This window comes from Sinohyriopsis cumingii, chromosome 15 (assembly GCF_028554795.1).
Source record: "Sinohyriopsis cumingii isolate HCF-2022 chromosome 15, ASM2855479v2, whole genome shotgun sequence".
NCBI classification, from domain to species: domain Eukaryota; kingdom Metazoa; phylum Mollusca; class Bivalvia; order Unionida; family Unionidae; genus Sinohyriopsis; species Sinohyriopsis cumingii.
In genome coordinates this window covers 55,074,467-55,099,565 of record NC_142975.1, presented here as the reverse complement: position 1 = coordinate 55,099,565, position 25,099 = coordinate 55,074,467, and the positions used below count along the sequence as shown (strand labels likewise).

Below are 25,099 nucleotides of genomic sequence, written 5' to 3'. Positions count from 1 at the left end.
AGACGCTATGGAATATAATGTTTATTTCATTTTGAGTGCAGTAAGGAGGATGTAATTCCACTTGGAATATAGTTGCAATTACAGTTCACTTTCGAAATGTGTCATCAAGCTTGAGAACCCATGACATAGCTCATGTAATTTGGATTTGCAGAACTAAGAAAATACATTTTGAGGAAACACAGGATGTAAAACTGTTAGTATATTTTTTGCCTTATTACCAGCTAAAGAAGATATTCTGTGCCTTGTCACTCGCATGTTATTTGTAAGGACCCTGTCTGGCATCTATAGCTAGCCTAAATCTGAAACAGTTTATCAAAAATGTTAACACGGAATGTGGCAATGCAGCTCATTTGTGGTGGTCCACAAAACATCTGCTTTAGTTCATTCACTTAGTTTACTACATCCACAGACAAATAAAATAAATCAAAAGTGCTGGTGTCTGCATCCATTGTTTGTCTACAATAGAAAGTAGTTCCTTTATTCTTGTGAGTTCAAGATGAATTGCACACGAGTTCAATATTGTAAAATGCTGCATGATTTTGACAATGTAAAGATAGCAAGAGAAAAAAAGTGAGCATATAATAAAGTAAATTTATTGAAGCCTGCTGCTTTAGGATTGCACTTTTTCAAAAAAGTTGATGTAGAATGTGGCAAAGCAGCTCGTTTTGTGGCAGTGCACAAAACATCTGCTTTAGTTTATTCCGTTGGTTTAGTTTATCCACAGACAAAGAAATCAAAAGTGATGGTGTCTGCGTCCATTGTTTATTTACAATAGAAAGTAGTTCCTTTATTCATGAGTTCACTATGAATTGCACATGAGTTCAATATCATAAATACTGCACGATTCTGACAATGTAAAGTTAATGGAGAAAAAAAATGAGCATGTAATAAAGTAAATTTACTGAAGCCTGTTGCTTTATGATTGCACTTTTTCCTTGGTCATTACAAACAGTCTGTTTACCAAATGAGATTAAAATGTAATGTAAAGTTTTTCTAACTTATAGTTATCAGTAATAGAGAATTTGGCATACACCATGGCATGATTATTTGTTGAGTTCATAAGGAGTGCTTAAGTTCCTTAATCATCCCACCCCCATAAATCAAGCAAAGTGATGGAGAAAATTGTTAAAAATAAAGGAGTCAAAACCACTTGTTAATAAACAGAATTGTTTGTTTTAATAGTCTGTTGGTGTAGCAATTAGTATTTATCGACTAGTGTGTGAATTTCTGATTAAAAGTTTATGTGGAAAATATATTTCTTTTTTAAATTAATCCCATTAATTACTTGTGCAATGAAAGTATTCCAGACTCTTTTCTGTATATTATACTGCATGATACTGAAATGTGACTGGAGCTTCAAACTGTCATTTCAGGCAGAATCCCCACATAGAAAAGTATTTTTCCTCTATTATTATATATTATTATATACATATTATTATAAGAGCAAGTACTATGCTTTCTATAAAATGAAAAATTTTGACATAATTTATTTTTCCCGTGACTGTCACACATTCTAGATTAAGATTAGCTGTACTCCAATCATAATGCGTTAACGTCTATAATCCTTTCAGAATTACTTTTGATCTGTGTCCCTGGTTGGTTGATTGTTCTGTTTCTAAGGTGCTCACCTTTACAGATGACAAAAATCTCACCTCTTTCAACTGATGTTCAAGTCCCTGGCTCGGCCAATGTGCATGCCAGTAGCTTCCCATGGGTAGATGATTCTAGATAAGATAAGAATTCTTTATTTCAGACTACATAGCCCATACATATAAATTAAAATATAGATACAAAATAAAAACATTGTAAACATCAAAGAACATATGTATCATACATACAAGTATACAGACACATCTACACAATGATCTGCACCCTGTATTGTTAAGAATGAAATTAAAGAGTAATTTGTTTCATCTGCGAAGAATATGAGAATTTAAATGAATGTCATAGTTCCACAGAGATTTCAGTATACAGTCCTTACTATTAGATATTCTTGTCATCATTGAGAATACATACTTTCTCATTACTTCATCAAAACTGAATACATTATAATTTACAAACATGTTGGAGGCACTGTTCCACCTATGAAGACCTAATAAAAAATGAAGACTGTTATTATAACCAATAAATAGTTTTCTTTTCATACCTTCACTAAAGTTTGTCCACAGAGGAGCACAATACATAGTGCAGCAATAACATTTGAATAATGTAATTTTGATATTTAATGAACAATTCTTAAATTTACATAGAAGCATGTTTGTTTGAGTACACAAAAATCGGTAATGTCTCATCATATCTTCATTATCTGACCGATTGGATTTTAAAATATGACAAATACATATAACTATAACATACGTAAGAGCAATGCCATTAAGATTTACAGGGGGAGGAGATGGTAATTTGAAAGAAGATTAATCACTGTCTTTGTACTGTTATTGTTTTAATCACTTTACTTCAGATGGAGTGATCTCTTAACACAGATTATTTGCATAACATAATATTGTGTATAGATAATTTCAGGTTAAAGATCCTCCCATGCTTTGACAATACATCCAAGTCAAATATTTGTGCAGCATTTATTCACAAGGACTGAGCCATTTCGGAAATATTAGGCAGAAAGAGTTGTTATGATGCATTTCTAGACAGCTTAAGGGTACATGAAACCCATACTTTTGGCTAAGAGTGCAATAATTGTTTTAAATTTTACATATTATGACTCTCAGCCTGTTTGACTTTACTTGAGTAAATAAACGATCCTAGGATACCAGTAATATATCAGAAACATCAACATTTCTCTGGACTGTTAGATAATACATATTTAGTGTTCATTTCAGGCTGCACTGTTGCGCCATTGTTCCTTAGTTTTCAAATTTGACAAAAGAAAGTTCAATCAAGGGAACTAAAAATACGCCAGCCAGTAATATAGAATACTAGATCAATTATCATGGATAGAAAATGTAAAGAAGATACCTGTAAATATTTATTGAAAGCATGCTTGCCTTGTTTCCAAAGTTGTGAAAATGTAGACTCAAATTTTCAAGATAATTTCTAGAAGAGAATCACAACTGCAGCACGAGTAATTGAAATCTCAGTACAGAAGTGCCATAGGAGACTGATAATGGTGTGGTTTTAATTTTATTGACTAAACAAGGAACCGGTAAGGATATGTGCAATTTCTTTAGTTTTTTCTAAACGATGCCAATTTTTTACCTATATATGTGCCCATGGCCCAACGTTTTTCATTTATGGAAAACAACACTGCATATTGGTTGTATTGACAGATTTCACATAATGGATTGAAGCGCAAAATCAACATTAGGACAAGTTTACCGTACAATGCACGATTATGGCAGAGACCAGTCAGTTTTTTGTTGGGCTTTAGCTGGTCAGGACCCATAGCCTATGATGTTTTGAAGGTGCAACAGCAATTTGAAGAAAATCAGTCAATGCAAAATGATGGAAACCAAGGGGCAGATACATGTATTGAAAGTAAGTCTGATATCTGGTAGCAGTCATATATATATATATATATATATATATATATATATATATATATATATATATATATATATATATATATATATATATATATATATAATGTATGTTGCATCGATGATATATGACGAGATGTATAAATTTTTAATTAAAAGGAAACTAGGTTTGTCTGAGTTTCCTTTTAATGAAAAATTTATATGAGTGGTATATCATTGATACAATGTACATACCATACATATATTTTATTTATATCACACACAAATACACATATTTGCACTTTGAATGGAGTTACAATATGCTCCTGGTAATTGAATGGCGTTATGATATGCTCCTGGTAACTGTGTATTGACCAAGTGAATGAACTCCTCACATTCCTGCGAATGTGTCTGCTACAAAATATAGTTCTACGATTTTTCTTCTTGTTCACAATCACATATGCAAATTGATAAGTTGATTGTTTTCTTTTTCAGTTTCTATTTTTATTCACATTTATTAAATCAATATAAGACACACTCATGATTTAAACATGAAATATGTTTTTTTTAAGAAAGTAGTGCACTGCAAACACTGTTACTGTCTTGTACAGGCATTCATGTACTGGCATATGGAAATTAGCGTGGAATAGAAACTAAGTGAAATGATAAACCAACAAGAGGTGATTAAAATATTTTAATATTTTGACAATTTATCTAAATCATTATTCTGCTTTAATTAACATTTCTAAAGACTATAAAATTCTGTCTTTCTCTCTCTCTCCTTTGGAAGTGTCACATTTACCCCGACCCAGAGTAGCCCCAGTTTGAAACATGCATAATCAAGGTAATTCTGACAAGCCATTGTTTGATGTTAAACATTGCCGCAGGCTAGCACTAATCCCTTATGTAAGATTGCCATAGCTAGAAGTGGAGAGCCAGACCTAGGAGCTGCGAGGCCGCCAGATAGTCAATTATCACCTAGATGTGGAAACGTTTGTCCAGATCAAAAGAAGTTGCCCGAAGAAGTGGGAGTGTCTTAACTTCTTTTCCCTGCAGACAGACAGCCAGGTTGAACTGGCCGCTAAGACGAATGGACAGGGTCACAGCGCCACCCAATCAGAATCGAGATGGGGAGAGACCCTGATTTGGCTAGAATGATATCTCCGCGTCTTCCGGCAAGAATTAGTTCGCTAGAGAGATTGCCCAGAGGAGGATATCGTAACTCCGAACAGCCATTCGTTATTGGTGGGAATATCTTAGAACAGGAAATTCTAAGTACAGACAGCTTCAAATAAGGTCAGTGAGCTAGTTGTTCGGTCTTTGCGGAATGTGACTGCATTTTTTATTGTAGGTCGTATGTATACTTTATTATTAGTAGAATCGTAGTACAAAGAATTACTTTGTGGTGTTAATATGTTTGCATATTTTGAAGAAATGAGTTGATATTTGTAAAGAATTATATAGCTTGCTAGCCGTCGTAAGAGTTAATTTTGTAATTCGCTATGTGGGTATTTTATAGTAGACTAGCACATGTGTTCATGTGATTATAGATTTTTGCCATTGTTGAATATATGTGTACGCTTGTGGGAGTGTAATGTACAGACATGCGTCTGATTGTTGTCAGGTTGTAGTACAATGAGATTAAATATATATGTGCATATACTGATGTGACGCAATGTATTGATGTCCTTATGACAATTCGCTGATACCGTGTTATTATGCCATTGTTTACCCTGCAAGAAGTGTGTGGAAATTTCGATGTGTACGCATGCGTGACAGAAACCGTAATAGCCTTATCTGATGATTAATTGTTGATCTAGTGTGAGGTGAGATTCGATAAAGCATGTGTTAACGCCTTGTGGTTTTTCACAGGAAGCTTTGAGGGACAGACCAGTTACAGTTTGGTCCCATAGTCTCAGATAGAGAGACGGAGGAAAGGAGAAGAAAGGAGAGAAGTCAGGAGAAGTTGAAGTCTAGGAGGAAAAGGGGAGAGAGAAGGGAGGAAGAGGAGGAGGTGATAGTCGAGAGGGAAACGGAGTCGAAGGAGGTGTTGGAGGAACAGAAGGAAGGAAGGAATTAGCGGGAAAGAAAGAGGCGAGTAGCCACAAGGACAGGGGGAAAATCGAACTCACACTGTGAATCACGGGATGAATTAGGCTGTCACTTGGTCGAGGGAAAGACGGGTGATTGAGAGTTTATCGTTTTAAATTATCGAATTTATTAAATTGTTATTAATTGAATTTCATCTTCGTGTTCTCTATAATTTAGCCGTCGGCATTGCTGACTGGGGGCTCAGAACTCTAAATCTACCTCATCACTAATTTAACTTTCTAACCCCACGAGCCCGGGTGGAACTTTCATCATAATTTAATTAATATATATTGGAAGAACCCCACCCCAATGCGTACAACCGTCACAGGACGGCTTGACTAGCATTACCATCATTCATAGTTCCAGAGACATCATCATATGACACAAGTGAAAATCCCTAATGCTCATATTTTCATGGATTTTTGCCCGTGTCTAGCTACGATAATCCAGAGAGAGAGAGAGGGGCGGGGGCAACCATTTGGACATTTTATATTTAATAATTAATAACAGATTATTAGAACATTATAATAGATTTAGGAATCAACAACAAAAGATTCAAACACAATACAGTATGTGTGCCTCATAACCGACAAATTTAACATATAGGCCTACTGTCACTGGCTATTGCAACTATGTATCATTGATATTATGAACACTGTAGATAGGTTCCAAGGAAAGCGTAAACATACCATTACGAGGGACCAGATTACTGTAGGTTACTTGGTACAAGTTAAGTTTTAATGTTTTCTTCCATTACGATATGTTTTTCTCTCCACTCCAGGTTTGTGCTTATTTTTTCATTTACACGTGAGAGGGGAATGGAAACAGAAAAGATTCCGATGAAATTGTGTACCATTTTGATATCATTTAGAAAACGGACTATTAATACTTTTTATCGTTATTTTCATATGTCATTTATGATTAATGAATGAGTAAAAATTCATCATTGATCTATAGGCCTGCGGTTGAAATAATAATTATATATTTGTATTATTGCGCCATGGGCGGATTACAATTTGATATATCAGTAGTACTGGTATATCAGTTTGCTTTATATTAACACTTTAAATGACATGTTATTTTTAATGTATGTGGTATATATATATATATATATATATATATATATATATATATATATATATATATATATATATATATATACACACACACACACACACAGATAGCATATATTTTCGCATAGAAGCCCATTCCTTATGAAGACACAACATGTGAAAGATAAAAAGGTACATAAGCTAACCCATAAATCAAGCCATACTGAAAATCTTGTTATTGCTACTCCATCTGAAAAGATAGTCATATTCACATGGTGTTTCATTACAGGAGGTCCTAGGGTTTCAGGTTATGCATGATATCATGTCATCTACATTCTACAGTATCAATATATACAAGTAGTCAACAAGAAAACTTAAGTTTAGACCATTGTCCCAAAAATACGCTGACCTCCCTTCTTCCAGGACTTTATATTTTTCCTAAATTATTAGGCTTATATATAGGACATATGAGGATTGTTTTCCTTGACTTCAAGACAGCCTTTGATCTTGTTGATCATGAAATTCTGCTGCAAAAGTTGAACTGTTACAGGTTTGACAATCCTTCTTTAAACTGGTTTAGATCGTACCTAAACCAAAGGTCTCAACAAATAAGCATTGGCAATATTGGCTCTAAAACTCGGACAATAGAATCAGGGGTCCCTCAGGGCTCAGTTTTGAGCCCTCTCCTCTTCCTTATCTATATTAATGATCTACCATTAAATAATGAATCCACAAATACAGATTTGTTTGCAGATGATGCAACCTTGTATACATCTTGTTTTGGTACTGAAGTTATCCAAAGGAGATTAAATTCAGACCTTATTAGAGTCCAAAACTGGGCACAACACAATAGGATGGTAATTAATGAAGGTAAAACAAAATGTATGATTTTGGGGACATCACAAAAGCTACACAAGTTAGGGAACCCAGAACTATCTCTTGCAATAAATAATCATCCATTAGAAAATGTCAAACATGAAAAGCCTGTAGGTGTGACCATTGATAATAATTTTTTATGGAATGACCATATTGATAAGCTTTGTAAAACACTGTCATCCAAAACACTGTGAGACTCGAACCCATACAGACAGAGGTGATATGGCAGTGATTCGTAACGGTGAGCACTTTAGACCGCTCTGCCACTTGGGGCTTCCTTCTTTTATTGTATGTTGTGGTAATTTTATAACTTTCAAAAGCATGCCACATACCGGTACCACTATTTCCTTTGTATTGTGTGTTTGGTTATCAAATACCAGTTCATTCTCAGAATTAGTATTGGATAGTTTTCCTTGATAACATTATTTTTTATTAGCAATCTCACCAACTGGTTTTTTGGTAATTTAATTGTCCCCAGCTGTCGATCAAGCCAGGTTGATTTTATTGTCTTCTAATCTTCAGTAAACTTTGCTTACCTTTCGCATTAAAACATCAGTGATTGTTTTAATTTTTTGAGACAACACATAGATAAGTTGAGTTGTTGCTCTTATCATATTTAGTGTCTTAGTCCACCTTGTGCATATACCAGTACTTGCAAAAAAGATTTTAAATAAATCTTCTTTTCAGCATTCTTTTACAGCAGTGTCTAAGCAGGGCATGAGGTGGTTGTGGCCGCCTGGAACACAAACCCCACTTGCCTATTCTCTACAGGCTGTGAGAAGATGGTTGTCCTGTGTGCAGCTCAAAGTTTAACAAGGTCTGGGACCTTACTGAGCATAGATATACCTATTATGGAAGAAAATTCCTTCGGACAAATCTTCATCAGAATTTTCAGGGCTTTCCTTCTCTATTATCCCATAAATCTCGGAGAATGACTACCAAATTCTCTTCTGCAACTTTTATGGTTAGTGGGCCCACTCTTAAAGGAGGTTATAAATGGGTGGAAAGTTGTGTCCTCCTCTTAGGGAGAACCAGCACCCACCCCATTCCTGAAGACAGATAGCGAGTCCAACCCTCACATGATTCAGGAGAAGCACCCTCTTTTCCACTAGGACAGATAGCAGCTTGTGACTTCCCCTCAGAGATGAGCAGTACCATCTTCTGTCCAGAAGGGCAGAATTGTGTACCACCCCTGAATGGAGGAGCAGCATCCTCTTCTCACCCATTGTTTGTATAGACTGAACGTTGTGCCCAATTTTGAGGGGAACAATACACTTTCATTCTCAGGCTCCTGTTGTCGTTAACAGGATCAAGCCACCCAGTAAGGGGAGAGAATCAGATTTTTATAAATCCATGGTCTTACTAGGGAACAGTAACTATCTTTTGAGGACTATTCACCTGGAGGCAGAGACTTACTTCTGAGGGCTTGTCCCTTCCATGGCTTCTCAAGATTTGAGAGACCAACAACACCATTATCTCGCATCCACTTCTGGTTTTTCAAACTGGCCAAGAAGCTAAATCATCATCTCTGGCCACAGAGTCTGTTGGCAGAATTCCTTGACACTGTGCAGCCCCAGCCAAAGAAACAATTCCATTTTACACCTCCACTTGGCAGTTGGGCATGCTGCAAAGGCCAAGGAAGGAGGTTCATCAGCCCTATCCCCTTCCCTAAGGGTAAAGGTGGACAGCCCAAGGCACTTCTTCCCTTTGCAGCAGAGTGTACCTCTTCCATTGCTTCCAGTTTGCGCCAGACTCAACCTCATTTCAGATGGGTGCAGTAGAGAAGGTGTTTAATAACCAATCTTTAGCCTTGTACACACCACAGGATGGAAGATAGTTTCATCTAATTATGAACCTTTCCTCCCTAAACAGATTTATGCATGAGGAACCTTTCAAGATGGAGACCACAGCCAATGTCAGAAATGCCATAAGACTCTTCAACTGGGTGGTCTCCATTGATCTTCAGGATGTGTATGTTCACATCTCTATCTCTCCTCCACACAGGGAGTACCTCCAGTTTTGCTTGGTCTTCCAGAATCTAGCTCTGCTATTCCACTTAGCCTCCACATCCACAGCCTTTACCAGGTAAGTTAAATAGCTGCATCCCATTTAAGGTTATTAGGTATTTCATTCATCCAATATGTCGATAAGTTGTTGGTCAACAGTGTCTCACTAGAGCACTCAGACTAAATCTGTCTTGCTGTTGAACCATAGTGACCAGGTTTTTTCTTTTACCCAACCTAGAGAAATCAGAGCTTCTCCCATCTCAAATTTTTGTCTCTGTGGGGATGAACTTCCTCACAAACAGAGGATTAGTCAGTGTCTCTCAGAATAGAGTAGACAAGATCCTGCCTCTGTTGGAGGCACTGAGAGCAACAACCACTTTGTCTGCAATTCATTTCTTTTTCTTTCTCTGCTGGGAACCTTGAGCCTTGCAGTGGACCTGGTTTCCCTAGGCAGACTGTACCTGTGTCCTCTCCAATTTTTCATTTTGGCAGTATGGAAACCACACAGATATCATGAAAGCTAAGATTTCTCTGGGTAAGGCTTTCCATAATCATCTGATTTGGTGGAAAAATCTGGACTATTTCTGGCTGGAGTCCCTATGCAGGCCTCTGAATCCCATTGCTATCTGTTAGCAGATGCATGAAATTCAGGGTGGGGTGCCCTTCTGGAGGGACTGATTCATCTGAGTTTGTGGTCCCAGAAAGAATCTATCCTATGCAGCAACAATTTGGAAATGATAGCAACGTTTTTAGCCCTTCTTTGGTACATCAATAAAATAAGAGTTTGCTGCATGATGGTCTCCAATTACAACACGTTTGTAATACCATACCTCGGGAGAAAAGGAGGCACAGATGGACCTTGTCACTGCTTGTAGGTTTGAAACATCCAGTGGGCAGCTTGGAAGGTATTGCCCTCCATGTTTGCCATTTTCCTGGTAAAGGGAATATTTGGTAGATAGTCTGTCAAGAAGAGAAAGGATAGTTCTCATGGAATGGTCTACAGGAATCCATAGTGGATTCCCATTCCAACTTTAGGGGACTCCATTGGTGAACTTGTTTGCCAGAAAGCTTAACAGCAAGCTCTCTTTTTACATTTCCAGTCTCAGACCAGATGTCCAGGGCAGTGGATGTGTTGGGCCTGAAATGGAATTGTCTGTTTGCATGTGCCATTTCCAACATTCAGGATGATCACACAGGTACTTCACTAGTTAAGGAGCTCCACTGCACAGCTCATTTTTATCGACCCTCTGTGACACCAGTGATTGTGGTTCAACAATCTTTTCTATTTACTGGTGGATCATCCCATAACATTGCCATAGAAAAGGGACCTCCTATCGCAGCACAAGTTCTTTCTCCTACACAGCAGCCCATAGATTCTCCACAATCCTGATTGGCTTGTTTCCAATGATATCACAACAAAGAGATGTTTTTGAACAAAGTTTTTCATTGAGTCAGAGTGATGATCTGTGTCTAAGGTCTATAATGCCAAATGTAGAATCTTTTGTGATTGTAAAAAATGTGTCCATCTTAGCTGTTCCTCTGTGAGTGCAGTATTCAGTTTCTCCTAACAAAGGAGTGAGCTACATGCCCTACACGTAAAGCAAGGCTGTATAAGGTTCAGTGGAAATTATGAGTTCATTTCTCTCCATTGCGAACCAGGGTTTTTTCAGCAAAAAAATCCCCAGCTTTCATCGGTGCTTCACTCCTGATTGAGATCCCCTGTCTCAGTTTTATCTGTGCTGGGGATGATTAAGAAAGACTTTATATCTATTTAGGGCTTTATGTTTTTGTTTGGCAGCTTATGTTCCTCCCCGTTAAAGGTTCAGCTGCTATTTCAACTTCATCATTTCAAGGTGGATTGCATGAGAGCTTATCAGTGCCTTAACAATAGGGAATTTTCAATCACACAAATCAAAGCCCATGCGGTTCAAGCATACTTCATGGGCCTGACTCATTTTTTCTCTGGAGGATGCAATGAAAGTCACATTTTGGTGTTCTCACTTCTTTTCCTCCTTTAACTTTCCATTGCTAGCTAACTAATGGAGAGTCATTTTTTCCTTGGGTCCAATTGTCATAGCTCCAAAAGTGGCTCATGGGGATATCATCTGGCAGTAGTGTTCTACTGTACAATAAGGGTGAGTATTGCTTGTGTTTGTTTTTCTTTCGCCAGTTATGGGGTCATCAGCCTCCCAATAACAATAGATTTTGTATTATTGATATTGAAATTTAGCTTTTTTGTGGGGGGATAAAACTGATCTTAATGATGAAATACTTACCTGTTGCTGTTGCCAGATTCCTTCCTCCTGCCCCACGCATGTCCCATAGTTTAGGCTGCATCCTAATGAAATATGGACAGTGTACATGGACTGGGGTGACCTAGTGGTCTAGAACCTTCTGGTTAACCTAAAGGGATGATGAACTCTCATTATGGTTAGGTTATTTTTCATCTGGAAAAGAGCCAGATATGCAACAGATATGTATTACATCCTTAAAATTAGTTTTACCCCCACACTTACACAAATTACATTTAACCATTTTTAAAACATGTAGAGAAAATGCTTTTACTTATTACTTTACTTATTTTCATAAATTTATTTAACAAAAATTAGTCTGAATGATATTATTTATTTACTTTAAAATTTGATATTTTAAAATGTTTAAATCTTAGAATCTTTCTACAGTAATTGTATAAAGGGTATTCAACATTAGTTTTTAGGGGTGTACCAGTTAAAAATATATGTGACCCAGAGAAGGTACTTTCTGTGTATAGATTAGTCAACCACATATGGTTAATTTTGTGTTATTATCCTGTGAATCTCTGAGAAAGCCGATTATTCTGGCATATATTTAAAAGGAACTACTTTCCTGGGTACCATGTATGTTTAAATGAAACAGCTAAAATATATTTTCTTTTAAAGGATAATATCAGACAGATGAAAAGAGATTCTAATTCAATGATTATTTATATTCTTCATTAATTTATAACTTCATAATATTTGATCAATTAAAGGAAAATAACTCTTGTCTGTATATATGTTAATTTACATTTAAAATATTTCTCCGACAGTAAGCAACTAATGCTTACTGTGTCTACAGTAGGCAGATTAAGTACCAAAATCTTAGCTCTCATAAATTGAAAGATTAAACCGCAATAGACATATATTGTTGGTTATTCTGACATTACTAATTAAAAACAGTCAGTGTCTTGACCATTGAAAAAATTCAATTTTATGAATCAGTTTGCTTTGTATAATTTCTTACATCCATTACTAAACATTTTGTTCATTTCTTTTCCAGACTGTGCAATGTCCTTTTAAAGCCTGAATGCCGCTGTTGCGTGCAAAAAGTTGTAATCGTCTGAATCATACTGAACAAGTTGAAAGTTATTGGTCCCAAACATTGTTGGGTTCCATTAAAAGCAGATAATATCAATGTCTTATCACAGTACAAGCCCTGTAATTTCTCCCTTGATCTGAGAAACCCTGCCATTTTCCACGTGTATCCATTGGTCAACCAATTTCAGTCAAAAGCTGGCACACAGGATGTGATGACATCACTGTAGTAAACATAAGTGGTAAAACCACTCTATGTCAGATTGTCTTCAGCCCATGTTTGCCTTTCAAAGTATTCCATTGCCCCAGCTGATCACCAATATTCACCCAAGTCTTATTTTTTCTAATGCATCTCTTCTCTGATCTGCTTAAAAAAGCAGGCCTGTCTCTCTTCATTCCCTTTCAAATCGGTTTGTGCGCCACATGCGAATGTTGTTATTATTAGATCAGTCACTAACAGACTTTGTCTAATGTATCACATCACTACTTTTGAAGCACTCCGATAAAAAGATTTGAATTACAAATGACTTCGTTAACTGAATTAAGAGGTTGGCACCTCTTAATTCTAAACTGAAGATTTGAACGTTGTTTAAACCTAACATCTTGATTATTTCAAAGAACAGCTTATGTCAGCATTTTAAATAGATTATTTATTTCCTTCCAAACTTTAGTTAGATTTAAAGAATAATGAAATTTTTGATAAATGTCAGCATTGGAACTTTAAACCAGGAACATAATCAAGAGTGTGTTGATGTATAGGCAGTCACAGAGGGTGCTCAATTACCTTGAAACTTTCAGCACAGCAGGACTTTCCCTTAAAGACTTGACATTCAAGGAACAGTAAAGGGATATGGGGCAGTGGAGAATAGATAGATATCTGTTACCTAAATTGATAGACTGTAATGTGTTTTGGCATGAAAACATGATACAAATCAGGGGAAAAAGAGCTCTTTGCAAATATATGTACTTTCTTTTGTCTTTCATTGAATTTTCTTTCTATTAATGATGATAATGCACATTATTTTCAGTATTTTGTGATAGTGCCATCCACTTTAGACAATGCTAAAACAAAATCTGTGGAGATCACTGGTATCAAACACTTGTTACAAAAGAAAGACACTATGGCTTACATTTCCCATTTTACTGTCTTAGGTTACATCTTTGCATTTAGCTTATGACCAGCTAGGTTTTATGTACTCTGTACACACACACACAAACACACACATTCTATTATACCAAGATTCATGAAATTTGGTGAATGGATATACTACACCCTCATCACAAGACAAGTCACTATGACCCATATTTCATTCATGACAACATACTTTTTTTAAAGAAACCCATGTACTTGATAAAGGTAGGTCAGTTTGCACTATCTGTTCATTTGGTTTTAATTAGAGGATGGACCACATGTATGTAGTTTTAAAGCTTTGTTTGCAATGACCAGGGTTCCTATACTACAAATTGGGAAAAAGTTGGAAGAAATGATAGATTTTTTCTAACTAGAAAAGTCCTTGAAATTTGTAAATATTGATGAAAGTCTGGGGAAAAAACATGAATTTCCTGGCACCACATGATGACAGAAACAAATACGTAATGGAGTCATAACTGAACTGATCGTGAGTTACATTTATTGAGTTTTGACCAGAATATTAGGAGTTTGTGGTATAGTCCATTTGTATGCTTGCTGTAAACATATTGGTGCTGTCAATCCAAATACTCAGTCGATAATATTCAACTAGATCATTTTTGTTTCTTATATAGAAGGTATGAAAGCCAGTCTAGTATTGCAACAAGCCAATATATCTGCTATGAGTGATATCTGCAAGTTTAGGATATTAAATAATACAACTTATCTTCACCAATTTCCATTTTGATATCTAAAGTTATCAAAAATTTATTGTGATACAGCTTATTATTTGATAGTTGGCAAAGGCAACATGGTGTTAAACATTATTATCAATAGTAACCTTGGCCACAACTCACCTTTTGCAGTGAATGTTACTTCCAAATGTTGCTAAATATGCAGAAATCTACCGACTTTTTGGTCCAGCAAAATGTCTTACTTCCCCATGTGATAACCTCATTTTTGTGGACCATTGAGAATGTGGTATTCTTTTTAAGGCATTTCACTTGCATATTTAGCACAATCATGGCCATGTCCAGCATGGAAAATGGGCTGCCATTTCTTATAGATAGAGTAGTAAGTCATGTTGCAACTGTATGGTCTTGAACTAAGTAACATAAAGAATTGAAAAAAGTTTTGTAAAATTCAATAAAAAATTTATTTCCCTTCAATACAAATTGAAAGTTTCAAAAGACACAGTATTGTAAATTAAATCCCAAGTAACCCTAAATATTCTATCACAAGTCCAAAAGTATAGAATGTTTCAAATGAATTCCAATAATCCTGAATGTGCTGATGTACCAATAGACCGGAGTGACTTTAAATGAGTCCTAAAGAATCCCAAAGCAGTGTTTTAGGCTGAAAAAGTCAGTGAGCACTTTTTACTTCCAGTGAAGAATTTAAATAAATGATTCCTCACAAATTATATCTGAACACAACTAAAAGTTGTTCTAATGCCTGAAAGTAAAATAGGAATGAAGATATTGTTTAACTAGTCCTTTATATACAGACTGTCAGCTGACCAATGACACCCTTGGATATGGGTAATTTTCAATGGAAAATTCCATCAAATATTGGCAACAAGTTTGATTCCAGAATATTCTAAGGCCCTGAATTAAAATTAAATAAAATGATAATAATTAGATAGGCGAGACACTCGACCCTCAGCCACAAAGGTTAAGCACAGATTATAAAGTCAATATAAATAAATGTCAAATTTTGATCAAGTTCTCTTTGGAAATGTATAAATCTTATATGAAGTTTTGAGGAAAAATTAATAGTAGCACCTTTTGTTGTTATATTTTGCATTAAACCTTGAACTTGAGAGTATTTTTGAAGTAATAATAGTAATAATAATAGTAATAATAATTATTCCTTTATTTAAAGAGGGTAACACAATCAGTTCAAGAACTAATCTACCTTAAGACCCTCATTCAAAGGAACTTGTTTATATACAAATGCACACTTATATACACAAACCTATACATATTAGCATTTACATGTATAGACACAATATATTTACTTACTTACTTTTCACCAGATGGATACTTACCCACCCATATTTAACACACATAGTATACTTGCAATATGCAGTTAGTGAGAAAATAGATTAGTAATATATTTAATGAGGCATTTATTAATACAGATACAGTTGTTTTCATTCTGATTTTAACTACATCTCTGAAGCCACTGGATGTATTGGTTTTGGATGAGGGAAATAGATTGGGCATTTTTAATCTCTGATGGAATACTATTCCAGAGCAAAGTTCAAGAATACTGGAAACCTGTTTGAATAATTCCTTATTTGGTTTGGGAATTTTATACTGATAGTTGGACATGGATCACAGGTGGGGAGTATTGCCAGGTAGCCTGTACTGGAATAGTGATTGTAAATATTTAGGAGCACTATTATTGGATATCTTATACTCTAATATGGCTTTACGCAGTAGTATTCAGTCCTTATTACTTGATCTTGTTAACTATCCAGCAAAATTTTCTTTGCTTTCAGTTTGTATTGATATTAGCCCAACTTATGCTCTCTTTTGAAAATGTGCTAACTTTGCTATGTTTTCATCATTTGAATTACCCCATTCTGTATTACAGTAATTTTAATAGGGTTGTATGTAACTGTTATAAAATAGTTTTCTTTGCCTTTCTGGGGGAAAATGTCTTATCCTACTAAGATGTCATAAATTTGAGTGAACTTTTTTACTAATACGTTTGATATGTTCAGTCCATGATAGGTTATTATCTACCACAACACCAAATAGTCTATCATGACAGACCATTTCCAAATTTGTGTCCTTCTCTGTCAGACATAGTTCATCACTATCAAGATTTGTTCTTTTTTGCCATGTTGAGATAAGTAATATTTTAGTTTTACCAGCATTTACCACCATGCTATTGCATATGCACAAGTGGTCCAGTTTGTTTAGGGCATCCTGTAAAGAAATGTCCATTTCATGCTTTGTGTTTTGGATGTCTGACAATGTTGTCATCTGCATAGAGATCTGTAGATGAAATTGAGTCCCCTAGTAAAACTGGTAGGTCATTAATAAATAAAATGAATAGTAATGGACCTAGAATTGAGCCTTGTGGTACCCAATATCTAATTGTTCCAGGTTCAGACTGAACATTTTTATATAAACATGTGTTCTCTCACTTAAGTATGAAGTAAGCCATCTGATTGTGTTTTGATCACATTGGTAAATTTTCAGTTTATCCAAAAAGATTTCATGATCCACCATGTCAAAAGCTTTCCTGAAATCAACAAATACAGTTCCTATTATTCTACCTTGATCAAGTACTTGAAGCCATTGATCAGTTATTGATAAAAAGGCAGTCTCACATGAATATTCTGTCTAAAGGCTGATTGATTAGTGTGTAACAGCAAGTGTTTGGTTAAATATGACATGAATGAGTTATGGATATGTTTTTCATCAATTTTGACAAGTGTGGTAGTATTGAGATTGGCTGATAGTTGTCAGCATCGTCCTTAGAACCAGATTTGTGAATAGGCATTACTTTTGCAGTTTTCTGTATTTTTGGGGCAGGTGAGGTTGCAATACTTAAATTGATTATGAATGTTATGGTATATGAAATAGCTGAGGCAGAAGTTTTAATGAGTCATGGACCAATCGGATCAGGTACTGAAGCTTTCTTTGTTCACTGAGACATTTTTAACAAAGTTTTTTGACACTGGTGGGATAGAGAAACATACGTCCTTGGGGGTTCTGCTGCTGTAGAATCTTTTCAGTTCATTAAAATTGTTTTCTGTCACTGGTTCCTTTAACATTGTGGTAATGTTGGTGAATAAATCATTGACAACATTTGTAGTGTCAGTGTCATCAGTGACTAAAGTGTCATTTACCAGAAGTGAGTGAATTTTATTTGATCTTTGTGTGTTCCTCAAATGAGTTCATTGAAAACTTTCCAAATAGAATTTGAGTTGCTGTTGTTGTTTTCGAGCACTGATTGATAATGTTTTTTAAAATGCTTTTTAAATGATACTTGTTACATTATTTCTCCATGCGTTATAATGTGCATTGTTTCCTATAGCCTTGAATTGGTCTCATGTTTTCATGGCATCTAGGATCTCGGTGGTATGTATCATAGTATCTAGGATCTCAGTCTCATGTTTTCATGGCATCTAGGATCTTGGTGGTATGTATCATAGTATCTAGGATCTCAGTCTCATGTTTTCATGGCATCTAGGATCTTGGTGGAATGTATCATAGTATCTAGGATCTCAGTCTCATGTTTTCATGGCATCTAGGATCTCGGTGGTATGTATCATAGTATCTAGGATCTCAGTCTCATGTTTTCGTGGCATCTAGGATCTTGGTGGTATGTATCATAATATCTAGGATCTCGGTGGTATGTATCGTAGTATCTAGGATTATATCCATAAATCAGTCTGTCCACACCCCTCACACAGACATTCATCTGTGTCATCAAAATTCTGAATTATATTCCATGAAACTTGATATAGGTCATCCAGAAAATGATCTTCATTAATATTTTTGAATGATCTGTAAGTATTAGTTTTGTGTTTGTTTTCCTGTTTCTCTTGCATTTAATCTTTCTTATCAAAAAGTGGCATTCAGTACATTAACATATGCCACATTGTCTGGTAGGTTGGTATAAATGTGATCAGTTAGAGCCTTGATATTTATGTTACCCTTGTGGGTTCATTTACCAGCTGGACTAGGCCTAATGATTCAACAAATTCAATCCAGTTGTTCCTTAATTATTTTACTACTGAGTGAGTCTTACTTGAGTACTGAGTAAGTCCTTATGTACATCACCTAGTAGATATGTTCTTTCTCCTGTGCAAGAAAATTTTCCATTTGTTTGAATAGTTGTCATTCCAGATTGCTCTGGAGGAAGGTGTAAATGAAACCAACTAGGAATGATTTTCCATTATTTTGAAAAATTTCCACCCAAATACTCTCAATTTCTTGTGACTCCAAGTTGGGTCACTTTTCTGCAATTACATCTTTCACTTCATTGCAAATGAAAATTATAAGAAACTTGTAAGTGACCAAAAGTTCCTCAATAAATGAAGCTCATGTCTCTTGTAAGTTATAAAATGTTATTTTCATAAGGGATGCTGATTTAGCCTCTGTTGATTTTGATCGGAGATGACTGATAAAAATCAGATCTGCAGAGAGGTTTAAGAGACATAAAAAGATCTTTCAGCTACTTTGCTTTCTTTTCACAGTTGCAAATCAACAAACAGCAGCTATTCAACCCTCAAGCTCTGCAGGACACAAAGAGATGGAGGAGTCCAAAGGTGCTTGTGGTCACACTGCATTAGAGGAGCATGATGTTACAGATAAACGAGAAAAAATATCTGGACCAGCACAGACCAAGAATGGAAACCAAGGCCGCAATAAAAAAAGACGGCAGAAGAGAAAAAACAAACTGAAGGATCAGGTTCCTTCAAGTAATTGAAAAAGAAATGTTTAAAGTAGGTATTTTCATCATTATTAATTTCCTTTAATTTCTATACTTAGGACATGTAATATTCCTTAAAAAACTTGTGAGAATTGATACAATTCTTGATTCATCCAGTATGGTATTAGAAACACCACGATGTTACTTGTGCACACCTATTTGTCCATAAGGTCAAGTGAGCTTATTGCAAGGGGCCGCACCTTGCATTAGCCAACATTTTTTTTTTTTTTAGTATCCTTGCTGAAAGTCTTTCAGCTGATCTACCATCATGAGCATTGTTATTAAACAAAATGTTTTGATATGCATTGGCAGCATTTTTCAGTTTTACCAGTGATCCTTAAAGTGAATTTTTTATTCTTAGACGTTTTTTTAGGGTGAGCATGCACCAGATAGATAAAGAAATTTTGACATGATGAAGCAGTGAGGTGATTTTTGTATTCACTTTGTTATTATTAATGTACATGTTCCCCTTTTATTACATGCGAGTAGCAAACAGAAAGAGGTTGATCAGAATGACCTGTTGGTTTGACCTTTCGGTGGAATATTCATAAGCATAACTGGGGCCCTGAGTGGCCGAGTGGTCTAAAGCGCTCACCGTTCCGGATCACTGCCATCTCACCTGTGTCTGCGTGGGTTTGAGTCCAAGGCTCAGCTAGCATGGGTACGTGGCAAAGCCTGCCAGTAGCTTCTCATGGGTCAGTGGTTCTTCCATGGGTTTTCCAGTGTTCTTCCTCTACCAGTTATACTGGCTGCCATGTATAGCCTATCTTGTGCTGAAAAATGGCATTAAACCCTAGAACAACAACAACAACAAGAATCATAAGCATAACCCTAGATTAGCACCATATTTGTGTATTTTATCCTGATTGACTTTAAACACAGTTTTTATAATGAGTTCAAATTATGCAAAATAATTTATATGTAAGCATATAGTCCAGTTTTGTCAGCATATGAAAACCACCATCAGTCAACCTTAAATTACGAGGCATTTGACTAATAGAAACCATGCATTAGAGAGAACTTTTATACAGTTCATGAATGTTTGCATTGATAGTACTCAAAAATAGTGAAAATAAAAAATCAGATAGTGTTTTCTAATCAGGTGTGCCTGACTTGCGTTTTGCTTATGTTCTATGGTTTTAGGGCACAACTAAAGGAGGGGCAGGTGCAAGGCAAAGTTGTATGATATGCAACTTTTACAGTGTAGAGAAAGTTAGCATATGCCTGTATGTCTTTCACTTATTAGAATTAACAAACATTTATTTTTATAAATATTATTAGAAATGTCTGAAGCTAAATGATGCTATGAACCATGAGCTGTCTGTGGTAGATGTCTTAAGAAAATGACTGCTTCAGAAAATGAACTTGATTGCCTGTTCTTAAAATATGGAAATGATTTGCACACTGAAGGCATTACTATTTTTTCAAAGTGTGGTTATGAAATTTCAAAATATCAATGTATCAAAATGAAAACACAGATCTAAAAAATATTAACAGCTCATTTTTTTTTTATATTAGCATTTACCTCCAAAGTGCAGAAAGTGAAAATTTTCCAGCAAAGCCAGCAGTCTTCTAACATTTGCATCAGAAAGATCAGTTTTGTATTTGAAAACCCAAATCTACTCCAGTCTTTCAGGTTCCAGAATAAAGAAAACAGTTCAATCTTTACACTCTCCCAAAGTTATACATATTCCTCTCTTATAACTGTGATATTAGTTGGAAAATCCAGGGAATACATTCTCTTATAACTGCGATATTAGTTGGAAAATCCAGGGAATACATTCTCTTATAACTGTGATATTAGTTGGAAAATCCAGAGAATACATTCTCTTTAAAGTTTATACCCTGTAGAAAGTGTATAACTCTGCAGTATGACCTTAAGACAAATTTTAACATCTGAGCAACCATATTTTTCTCAGTTTTGAATGATAATATATCTTTTGTTTAACAATGTGGATTGTTAATATTGACACTGGGCAGAATGAATGTCCTTGTTCCTAATGTGATACACTATACTTTAGGTTAGTATAGTGTATGACATATACCTAATAAAGGCAAACTTTAAAGTCTTATGTTATCGCAATAAAACACTGCTGAATTAAATAATAAATAAATAAAAGCATAATACAACAGAAATGAATCGTATTTGTTGGCAGTAAAATTAAGGGAAGAAAAAAAATATTGCTTCATTGGCTTACATATAGTAATGTACGAAGAATTTGTACCTTGTGACTTTTTTCCTCTGTGATCTAGATCTGTACCATCACTTTCAGTTGTAGAATTTATTGGTGACATCTCATGAATAATTGTGAACAAAGTTTCATGTACCTATCTTTTAAGCATAACATTGTTTGCTGTGTTGAGGAAGTGGAATGTGCATTCTGAGATAATCTCTTTATGTTTATGTGGTACTAAGCTGAGAGTAATCTTCTGAGACTTTGTCACTAATGAATATTTTTCAGTGGAAGAAATGCATGGTAATTATTCAGAAAAATGGTATAAATGCATTAAATATAAATATTTTTGTTCTGTCACTCAAAATCACACAATAACAACAGGTTTTGGGCCTTGAAATGCTGCTCTGGGATTTTGGGGCATCACTGAAGGAAGGAATGTGCTAGATTGGCCTACAACTTCACAACATAGAGAAAGTAAACATACACCTATATTTCTCCTTCGAATACATTACCTGATAACATTATATTAATGATAACTTTCTTTGCTACCTCCAAATCCCACCGGCAAAGATGGTAGCTGCACTAACAATGACCACTCCCCATTCATTAAATATTGTTCCATGCATCTCAGGTAACATCTGAGGGTATATGTATTACAGATTTGCTTCTTTCAACAGATTGATCAAGGAGAGGGAACAGATAGTGTCATAGTGTCTTAATTGTTCTCATAAACAAAACTGGCAGAAGGAAGGTATATGTTCACATTACCTCCCAGCTGAGTGAAGATCCAACTTCATTGTCTTAGCTGATGCCATCTCCAATGCTTGAACAATTCTTTTGATGCATTAGGGTTCCATACCTGGTTGGATCAACATGTTATGAAGGGACAAAGTCTGACTTTTCTACATTGATTATCCACCACACAATGAGGGAAGAAGGTTGTTCATGTTCTGCACCAAAAACCAAATTTGTCAAATGTTTTTGTGGTATGTCACGCAGGAACATTACATCTCTGGCCGATGTTTAGAATTCTTAGTGAAGGCCCAAGGGCTTAGACTAGGGCCATGTTATTCTGTATATGGAAGCATGCATCAGACAGATCAAGACTGATCACGTACTAGTCACATCTTTGACAGGATTCACATGCTATTGGACTTCATAACCAGAAATGCTCAGGAGTGTGTGGTTTTCATAATATCTACACTGTCCTTTACAAGCAGAAAAAACTCAATTTTTTTTTGTGTAAAAACATCCCCCTTCATGGGATTGCTTGGGAGTTAAGGTAGGCTGAAGAAGGAGAGTTCAAATGATGAAATCTGGAGACCCTCTGACATGGTTTGGATCACCTATTGATTTGTGAGAATGGTTGGTCCAAATCTGTCGAAAAGGGAATAGTCTGGCACCACAGGTAGATTGCCAGAGGAAATGGATGATGATGGTGTATCACTGACAATTGACAGAACGCCAGGAGAGGGAGAAACTGTACTACACCTTCTTCCTTCCTGCCAGACTGCCTGCCTGCCTGCCTGCAAAATTAAGGTGCATATACATTGAGGTTTTTGTCATTTTAGTCTGAAATTCGAGTAGGAAACATGTTTTGAAAGCTATTTCTGAATACATCTGAAAACACCAACCTCCAGGTGATCTTCCAATAAAATACTGCCTAGTTGTGTTACAAACATCGTTTTTCATTGGCTATTTGGCTCGCACATGAGCAGAATGGTAAAAGTTGGAGTTCTTCTTTTTAGGTTCTCACTCAAATGAAGGTGTTGATTTCATTCAAATTGTGATAGATAATTTTCAGACAAGTAATGATATTGATTTTCACACAAATTTTGAAATTTTAGTTTCACTCAAGTAGTGATAGATGATTTTCACTCAGTGACAATGATAATTGTGAAGATTGGGACATATAATTTGTGGCACACATTTGACTGCCACAAGGTATCTTCCATCCCACCCCTCTGTTTGATGGTCAAGGAGGCACCAGGAATGGTCCACCAATCCCAGTCTACATATGGATCCATAGAACCCCTTTCTTCCCTGCAGACTATAATAAATCAAATAACATTGCAATATTTGACTTAAGTCGGACTTTAAGTTCAGAAGAGATATTAGAACAATGAAACAATTCTATCCAATAATACAGACAGGAAAAGAATACAATTTCTTAATTCACATTCCTCCACAGCTGGAGATTTTCTCCTTCCAGTGGACAGCTCACTGACAAGACTTTCCTGGTTGTAAAGTTAGAATCATACCTTGAGTCTATAAGTACCCTGCCTGTGGTGCAATCCATGGCCTGTGGGCTCAAGGTATATCGGTTTTCTCATCAAAAGACCTTTAATCAGTAATTTTAATTCAAGTTATGAAGCACATTAAATCAAAGAACTAGAGAATGAAATTGAAACTTTCTGAGTCATCTTATTTTCTTCACTCTTGTTCAGAGGCCCAGTATTCTTAAAACATCCTGAGCACATATACATGCTCCTTTGCAGAAACATTTCATCTTTTTAAATTTCCTTAATGGTTATTGTGTCAGCATACAAAATAGTAAATGCTCTAATAATACACCAGGAAAGTGACATTAAGCTTGAGTTTTGAATTTTGTGTTTAAAATGTTTAAAGAATATGAAGCAATTTTTCAAATTATGAACAGTTTTGTACTTTGAAAAATTTAATTTAATCAAAAATTAAAGTGTGTATCATTACACTCAAAATTTTCTAGTATGTGTTCTTGATATTTTCTTGATAATGCAAACACCTTCACACACTGTAGTGTAGAAATCTCCATACATTATACTGTATCTGTTTCAGGAAAGACATGTATATGAAGAGCTGAGATGTGTATTCCTGCATTGATGATGGAACCATCCTAAACCATCCAATGATTTTGGAAGATACAGTATTCTGGATGGTAGACAGAATACATTCAGGTTTTGTTTACCACCATTAAACCCTGGATACTCTGTTGACCAGATATGTGCTTAAATGTTTTAAATACCATGTCAGTGACATACTTTATTGAAACTCGTATATGTACATAAACACCACTGTATTTTTCATATGTACAGAAAGGTTGTCTCCATTTTATTGAATGGATTGCTTTAGTTCCAAATGATTATTTTGAAGGACTTTGTAGCATTCCATTTAGTACAGCATGAAGTTGGAAACTTGTATGAAAGTTTTGTTATGGACTTCAACAGAATTAAAATTTGACTGGTAGTGGATAATATTTAGCAGACTTTTTATTGATCTGTAGCTTGATTCAGACATTCTGCAATGTATATTAATATTTCCAGATATTTAATTGTAAAAACATGATAGTGTGGATATATATATATATATATATATATATATATATATATATATATATATATATATATATATATATATATATATATATATAATTTTTGTTCATTTGAATGTATTTTAAATTCCTGGGTGTAATGGTAGATGTATATAATTTTTATAAAACACATTACCCTACTAGTGTATATTTAATTTCC

General features: G+C 35.3%; 1 pseudogene across 1 annotated transcript in view; it reads left to right on the top strand.

Annotated features, from left to right (window-relative positions):
* The window catches only part of LOC149781828 (sterile alpha motif domain-containing protein 9-like), a 30,080-nt pseudogene extending 5,253 nt beyond the window's left edge, over window positions 1–24,827 (top strand). The window contains exons 2-4 of the transcript XR_016414796.1: window positions 3,282–3,489; window positions 19,178–19,426; window positions 24,408–24,827. The product of XR_016414796.1 is annotated as a sterile alpha motif domain-containing protein 9-like (transcript). The remainder of the gene's footprint in view (window positions 1–3,281; window positions 3,490–19,177; window positions 19,427–24,407) is intronic.
* The last annotated feature ends 272 nt before the right edge of the window (window positions 24,828–25,099 follow it).